Source organism: Rutidosis leptorrhynchoides, chromosome 5, assembly GCF_046630445.1.
Source record: "Rutidosis leptorrhynchoides isolate AG116_Rl617_1_P2 chromosome 5, CSIRO_AGI_Rlap_v1, whole genome shotgun sequence".
NCBI classification, from domain to species: Eukaryota; Viridiplantae; Streptophyta; class Magnoliopsida; order Asterales; family Asteraceae; genus Rutidosis; species Rutidosis leptorrhynchoides.
This window is the reverse complement of record NC_092337.1, coordinates 356636326-356644165: the sequence shown is the minus strand read 5'-3', so window position 1 is coordinate 356644165 and position 7840 is coordinate 356636326. Positions and strand designations below refer to the sequence as shown.

General features: G+C 32.0%; 1 non-coding gene across 1 annotated transcript; it reads left to right on the top strand.

Annotated features, from left to right (window-relative positions):
* The first annotated feature begins 6751 nt into the window (after positions 1 to 6751).
* Positions 6752 to 6858, top strand: LOC139850845 (small nucleolar RNA R71). Its single transcript, XR_011760223.1, has one exon. It is a non-coding gene; the product is annotated as a small nucleolar RNA R71 (small nucleolar RNA).
* Positions 6859 to 7840: the final 982 nt, after the last annotated feature.

Genomic DNA, 7840 nt, shown 5'->3' with positions numbered 1-7840 from the left:
ATATATAAAAATATTTACACAAATATATATTAAAAATAAAAAATATAGCATTTCGCCGATTCCCCGGCAGCGGTGCCAAAAACTTGATGTTATGTGAGGCGTATATGAAAGAGTGTATATGGGGTACGGAAATACTATTAATTTTTACTAGGAAAAATTATTAAATACGATACAAATTACACAAGTTTTAATTATTTATTTACAGAGGGAATATACCTAAACCTTGCTACAACACTATAGGCAGTGTACCTAATCGTAGAGTAGTATAGTTTTTAGTAAGTCCGGTTCGTTCCACAGGGAGCTGGCTTATTTCACACTATATTTTAAATAACTATATTTGTACAAAATATATATAATAATATATAATAATACATAAAAAGGGGGTTTACCGTTTAATGACCGGTTTGTCGGTTTTATATCTTAAGTCACAATTAAAACCGAATGTAAAATATTAAATAAATAAAAGACTTAATTTAAAGCGTAAAGTAAATAACAATAATAAAATTACGAATAAAAGTACAATAATTAAAAAGTACGATAATTAAAAGTGCAATTAAATACAATGACAATAAATAAAAGAGTGATAATTAGAAGTGCAATTAAATATGAAAATAAAGGAATTATGCTTATTTAAACTTCCGTAATCATGATGTTTGACGCATTGATTTTAGTTTTATGCCCATGGGTTAATTGTTCTTTGTCCTGAATTATTCAATTTGTCCGTCTGGTTTTTGTCCATAACAGTCCATCAGTCATAAATATAAAGTACGAGTGTCCTCGTCAAATTATCCTTATACCCGAAGTCAAATATTCCAACTAATTGGGGACTTAAACTGTAACAAGGTTTTAATATTTTGTTTAATAATTACACCAGGATATCAACTGCGTGTAACCCAAGGTTTTAATACTTTGTTAACAATTACGCCAAGTGTCCTTGTACATAATTTCACCACTGTTTTAATAATTCCATAGACTATTAATCCATTCCCGTGTCAGGTTAAATGAACGATTATTCGTACATATAAATACCCCGCCCATCGTGTCCGATCGAGTGTATATGGTTATTTATAGGTACGTCCAATTGTAAACCTTTATATTAAAATTAACAAACTATCATTTAGTTAAACAAATATAAAGCCCATTAATAGCCCATAGTCTAATTTCCACAAGTGTCGTTCTTTTGTCCAAACCCCAATTATGGTACAAAATCCAATTACCCAAATTTAAATATTTAGCCCAACATCATGATTACTTCGTTTTAAATAAGCATAATAATAACTTAAGTACGAAACATTAATTTAAAAAGGAGAACATAGCTTACATTGATTATTTATCGCGTAGTGTTACACGGACAGAGCTCCGACTTTAAAACCCGTAAATAACCGTGACATTAACTAAACTAATCTAATATAAAACTAAACTAATTTATATTATATATATAAATATTATATATATATTAATTATATAGAGGGAGAGATTGGATTTTTGGTGTGTTGAATTCGGCAGCAAGCTCGTGCCTTTTATAGGAAATTTTGATCCTGGTGTGCTCCGCGATTGTGGAGGTTTATAGGCTAAATGCTCCGCGAGTGCGGAGGTCAGGAATTCAGCTCACCAAATTTTGGCCATTTGCTTGTCGACGTTATATTTAAATATATATAATATATAAATAATTTATATAATTATTTAAATATTATATTATATTCTTGTGCATAGTTGACTCATAATTTTTAGTCCGTTGCGTCGAGCGTTGAGAGTTGACTTTGGTCCCGGTTCTGGATTTTTGAACGTCCTTTCGTATAATTTAATATCTTGTACTTTGCGTTCCGCAACTTGTACTCTTGTCATTTTTAGACGTTTCTTATCAATAAATTGAACCACTTGGATTGTATCTTGTACATTTGAGCTTTTTGGTCATTTGCGTCTTCAAATCGTCGTTTTTGCCTTTTGTCTTCGCACTTATTTAATATAAACGATTACAACTTAAAATAGAACAATTAAAACTAAATAATTTACATATTGGGAGGATATTGCTACTAAATATATGTTCATTTGGAGCACTATCATCAAGCTAATTTGTACGGCGCCCTCCCCATTTTACGAGACAGATCCTCTCATGGATATGATAAGTATGACCACTTGGCGACCCTGTTTGATGTTGAGGTCCGTGGATTTCCAGCTGATTTTTGAAAGATATCTTACTGTAAATAAGAAAGATTTCTTGAGGTTGGATGATCACTTTACAAGATTGGAAGTAAGCTAGCAAACTTGGAAGTGTTCTTGATTTTATGATACTAGAACTTATAGAATTTATGAAGAACACTTAGAACTTGAAGATAGAACTTGAGAGAGATCAATTAGATGAAGAAAATTGAAGAATGAAAGTGTTTGTAGGTGTTTTTGGTCGTTGGTATATGGATTAGATATAAAGGATGTGTAATTTTATTTACATGTAAATAAGTCATTAATGATTACTAATATTTTTGTAATTTTATGAGATATTTCATGCTAGTTGCTAAATGATGATTCCCACATGTGTTAGGTGACTCATATGGGCTGCTAAGAGCTGATCATTGGAGTGTATATACCAATAGTACATACATCTAAAAGCTGTGTATTGTACGAGTACGAATATGGGTGCATACGAGTAGAATTGTTGATGAAACTGAACGAGGATGTAATTGTAAGCATTTTTGTTAAGTAGAAGTATTTTGATAAGTGTCTTGAAGTCTTTCAAAAGTGTACGAATACATATTAAAACACTATATGTATATACATTTTAACTGAGTCGTTAAGTCATCGTTAGTCGTACATGTAAATGTTGTTTTGAAACCTTTAGGTTAACGATCTTGTTTAATGTTGTTAACCCATTGTTTATTATATCTAAAGATATGTTAAATTATTACATTATCATGATATTATGATATATTAATATATCTTAGTATGATATATATACAGTTAAATGTTGTTACAACGATAATCGTTACATATATGTCTCGTTTCAAAATCATTAAGTTAGTAGTCTTGTTTTTACATATGTAGTTCATTGTTAATACACTTAATGACATGTTTACTTTTAATTTATCATGATTAAACATAGTGTATCAATATCTTAATATGGTTCATATGTATTTAGTAAGACGTTGTTATAACGATAATCGTTATATATATCGTTTCGAGTTTCTTAATTCAATAAACTCAATTTTATGTATATAACTCATTGTTAAAATACCTAATGAGATACTTACTTATCATAATATCATGTTAACTATATATATATAATCATATAGTTTTTACACGTTTTAACGTTCGTGAATCATCGGTCAACTTGGGTAGTCAATTGTCTATATGAAACCTATTTCAATTAATCAAGTCTTAACAAGTTTGATTGCTTAACATGTTGGAAAAATTTAATCATGCAAATATAGTTTTCAATTAATATATAATCATGGAAAAGTTCGGGTCACTACACTTCTTGACCTAAATCAAGAAGCGCGTGTCTTTTTTGGAAGACTTTACTTCCTTTTAATGATGGAATTGATTCATCATGTAGATCCATCTATTCTTTCAAAGGTATTACAATAAATTGGGTAAAACTGATTAGTTTAGTCCAAAGCAAAAGTACCTGCAATTATTTGTACAAAAATATGTGATATGTGATTTAAATAACTTGGTAAATTCTTCCCACACTTAGCTTTTATATTTCTTTCTTTGCCTTTTTATTCTCCTTTATTCCATTTTTAAATGAATTATAACTTTTTGGGTTGTTTCTCAATTTATGTCCTTTCCGAGGTAACAATAATTTCAGTATTATTACCTAGTTTTATCATTCATAAATATGTATAAACATGATTTTGAATTCATTTAGTTGAAAATTTTTCAAATTTTCACAAAATTTGGCAATTAAACTAAGTGTAAACCCGAGAGAATTTATAACCCTTCCCCACACTTGAGATCATGCAATGCCCTTATTTGCATGAAATCAGACTATATTTATAAATACATGAGGGTGATTAGTGTAGAAAAGTGATTAAAAATACCGAGTTTGCAAACATATTATTTTATATCACATTTGATATTTTGCGTCTTGTCGTTAAAATTAATAGCTTTTGCTGAACTTTAATGCCAGTATTTGAAAGTGCGCTGTTTTACCCTGTTTTGTATATAACATAAAATACAAACATATACACACACACACACACACATATATATACATATATATACATATATATATATATGTATGTATATATATATATATATATTTATAAAACCTTTATTTATTAAAACAATTTAAATGAATAAATTTTTTTAAAATTTTGTTTCCTTTTACTTTAGGTAGTTTCGGTATTTTACCTAGTCCGTCCCTCGACAAAATTTAAAATTTGTCGTTTTTAAAGCGATTGTTTTAAAAGAAAAGATTTTTGGGTTTTTTTTTTAATTTTTTTTTTTGGTATACTTTAGATCAATAAAATTAAAAATAATGATAACAAAATTTTTCGCCCCGCCCTCGGGTAAAGCAATTTCGGTTTCATGACCTAGTCTTCAACTTACGATGAATTTTAGAAATCATTTTTTAAACTTAATGAAATAAAGTAAATTTTTGTTTTTTAAAATCGCACAAAAATTAAATTTAAAAATGCGTATTAATTTAATACAAAACCTACAAAACAAAAATTTAGAATGGGGGAGAAAACTAGTTCTTTAGTGTTTGCTAGTGGAAAAGACAAATCGGATTTCATTCTCGGAACTACACGAGAACAGAACAACTAACCCTAGATAGCGTTTTCCTTTTAGAACATTTGAATCTCCCCACACTTAGGTAGCTGTGGTGTCGAAATTGTGATTAACTTTATCGTCAATTTTCTTTGAACCATAATCAACTTGCATATCTGTGACTTTTGCTTTAAGCCATTGGTCGGATTCCTGTGTAATATCCACAAATTCAACTAGTTTCGCTTTTTCTTTAGGCGATAGATTGGATACTAACCGGTTACATAACTTAAAGTTCCCCTTGGTTCTAGTATCACGAATCCGTTTAATAAGTTTCTTGATTGAACTATTAATAACGGGGTCATTTAATTTCGTATCAACAACGGGGTTCTTTGTTATCAGGTCATCATTAGGTGTTGCTTCATCTTCCCTACACTTAGGCGTTTTATTATTGTTAAGCACTACCGTTGGAGTTGGTAAAACAATATGGTTCTTACCAATCGTTTTTGTTGGTTCAACAGTTTTGGTTGGTGGAGATTTAGTGTTTCGACTCACAAAGGTGATCGATTTTTCATCATTACTAAGTGTCATTCTACCCTCTCTTACATCAAATAACGCCCCGGTGGACGCTAAGAATGGTCGACCTAAAATTAGAGGAATGTTTGGGTCCTCTTATATGTCAATGACAATAAATTCGACTAGAAATGTTAAATTACCTACTTGAACGGGTAGGTTGTCAGCAATTCCAACTGGGTGCCTAATGGTTTGATCAAAGAGTCGAACAATCATCTCTGTTGGACTTAACTCACCTAATACTAATCTCTTATATAATGAAAGAGGCATAACACTCACACTTGCACCTAAATCTGCTAGTGCATCATACATGACACAATCACTAAGTAGACAAGGAACAATAAATTCACCCGGATCACCCAACCTGGGTGGAAGTTTTGGTGGAACTGTCTTCACCGGGTTTATATTTACGGTTTTTGTTTCTTACATTTTCTTATTCTTCTTCTTCTTCTTTCCAGAGGTATCACAAACTTTATTACCTATTACTTGCTCATACTCAACTCCTTTTCTTAGAAACGGGATGGGTGGTCTGTATGGTGTCACCACTGGCTTTACATACTCGGGTGGTGGTGGTGTTGTAACTTCTTCATTGTTACTCACATCTAAAACCTTCCCATCTTCTTATGCTGGTTTTTCAGAATTTATGATACCATATTAACGTTTTTATTTAGAGGATTTACTTCAGTATTACTCGGTAGCTTTCCTTGTTCCTTCCCACTCATCATGCTAGCAAGAGTACCTACATGTTTTTCTAGATTTAAAATGGAAGCTTGTTAAGTTCTTAATGACTGATCAAACCTCTCATTTGTTTGGGTTTGAGATGTAATAAATTGTGTTTGAGATTCCATTAGCTTTGCCATCATTTCTTCTAGATTTGGCTTTTTTCTCTTCGGTTTGTTGTGGTGGTTTATACAAGCTAGGTCTTTGTTGATTGAAAGTGTTATTTTGAGTTGGTTGGTTATTCGGACCTTATTGGTTATACGAGTTATTGTTGGGTCCATTTGGATTGTAAAGAATGTTTTGATTTCGATTGAAGTTTGGCCTTGGCGGTTGATAATTATTTTGTTAATTATTTCCCGGCCTTTGGTTCATGTAGGAAACATTCTCACGTTGTTCCATCGTTTGCTCAATGTGATAATCTTTCGTTAAGTGTGGTCCACTGCATTGCTCACAACTGATTCGTATTGCGTGAATATCTTTATTCATCTTTTCCATTCGTCTCTCGAAAGCATCTATTTTTGCGAAAAAGGAATCAAAGTCATGGCTAGAATCGGCTCTAGCCACTTTAGATGAACGAAAAATATCTTTTTCTTGGTGCCACTCATGTGAGTGGGAGGCTGTGTTATCAATAATTTTGTGAGCTTCAGTTGCGGTTTTCTTCATAATGGAACCACCAGCTGCTATGTCGATGTCTTTTCGTGTAGTAATATCGCATCCTTGGTAGAATATTTGTACTATTTGATAAGTATCTAAACCATGTTGAGGACATCCTCTCAACAATTTTCCGAATCTTGTCCACGCCTCATATAATGTTTCATTTGGCTTTTGCGTGAACGTAACTATTTCTCCTTGAAGTCTCACGGCTTTAGATACCGGAAAGAATTGTTTAAGAAAATTTTCAACTAACACATCCCATGTATCAATCGCTCCTTCGGGTAACGATTCTAACCAATCTTTGGCTTCTCCCTTTAAAGTCCAGGGAAATAACATGAGATAGATATGTTCATCCTCAACTTCTCTTATTTTGAATAGAGTACAGATCTTATTAAAGGTTTGAAGATGTTCGTTTAGATCTTCTTTTGGCGTACCACTATATTGGCATTGATTAGTTACCATGTGTAGGATTTGTCCTTTGATTTCATAATCTGGCGCATTGATGTCTGGCTTAATAATGGCGTAACCTTGGCCCGTGCGTGTGGCTCTCATTCGATCTTCCATACTTAGAGGTTTCGTTACTTCCATAATTGAAATTGTTGAATACGAATCACTAGAGGATTCTGATTTAACGGTTTGTGGTTCAGGAGGAATGATTAGTGGTTCTGGATCTTGGAATTGTTCTTGAATATCCTCCGGGTTTTCAATTTTGAAGTCGGGTTCAAAAAATGGATTATCGGGATTTTGAGTTGGAGTACTTGTTTGACTAGATGATGATTCTAAATAAAAATCAACAGCGATAATATTGGCTAGATGTCTTGATCGAGTTACAGGTGGTGAACGAATGAAAGGTGGTGAACGTTTTGCTCGGTGCATTCACTGAATATCCTATTAGTTATAAAGATAAAAATTATATAAGTTATCAAATTAATAGACTTTTCTGATTTTTCCCACGTTTCAAATAGCCAATAGATGCAGCAGGTAGCCAGGACCCTTTAAATCGGAAGCCCACAACTCGCCACTAACAAATCCAACTATTACTACGAACCAGAAAATTTGGATGTCTATCAATTTAACCGCTTAAAATAATTTTTCGTTTTGAATTTTTAGAGAAGAAATAGAAAATTCTATGTCCTAAAAACTAGAGCGTCGAGAAATAAGAAAGAAAAAGAGCGCTTCGAAAAAT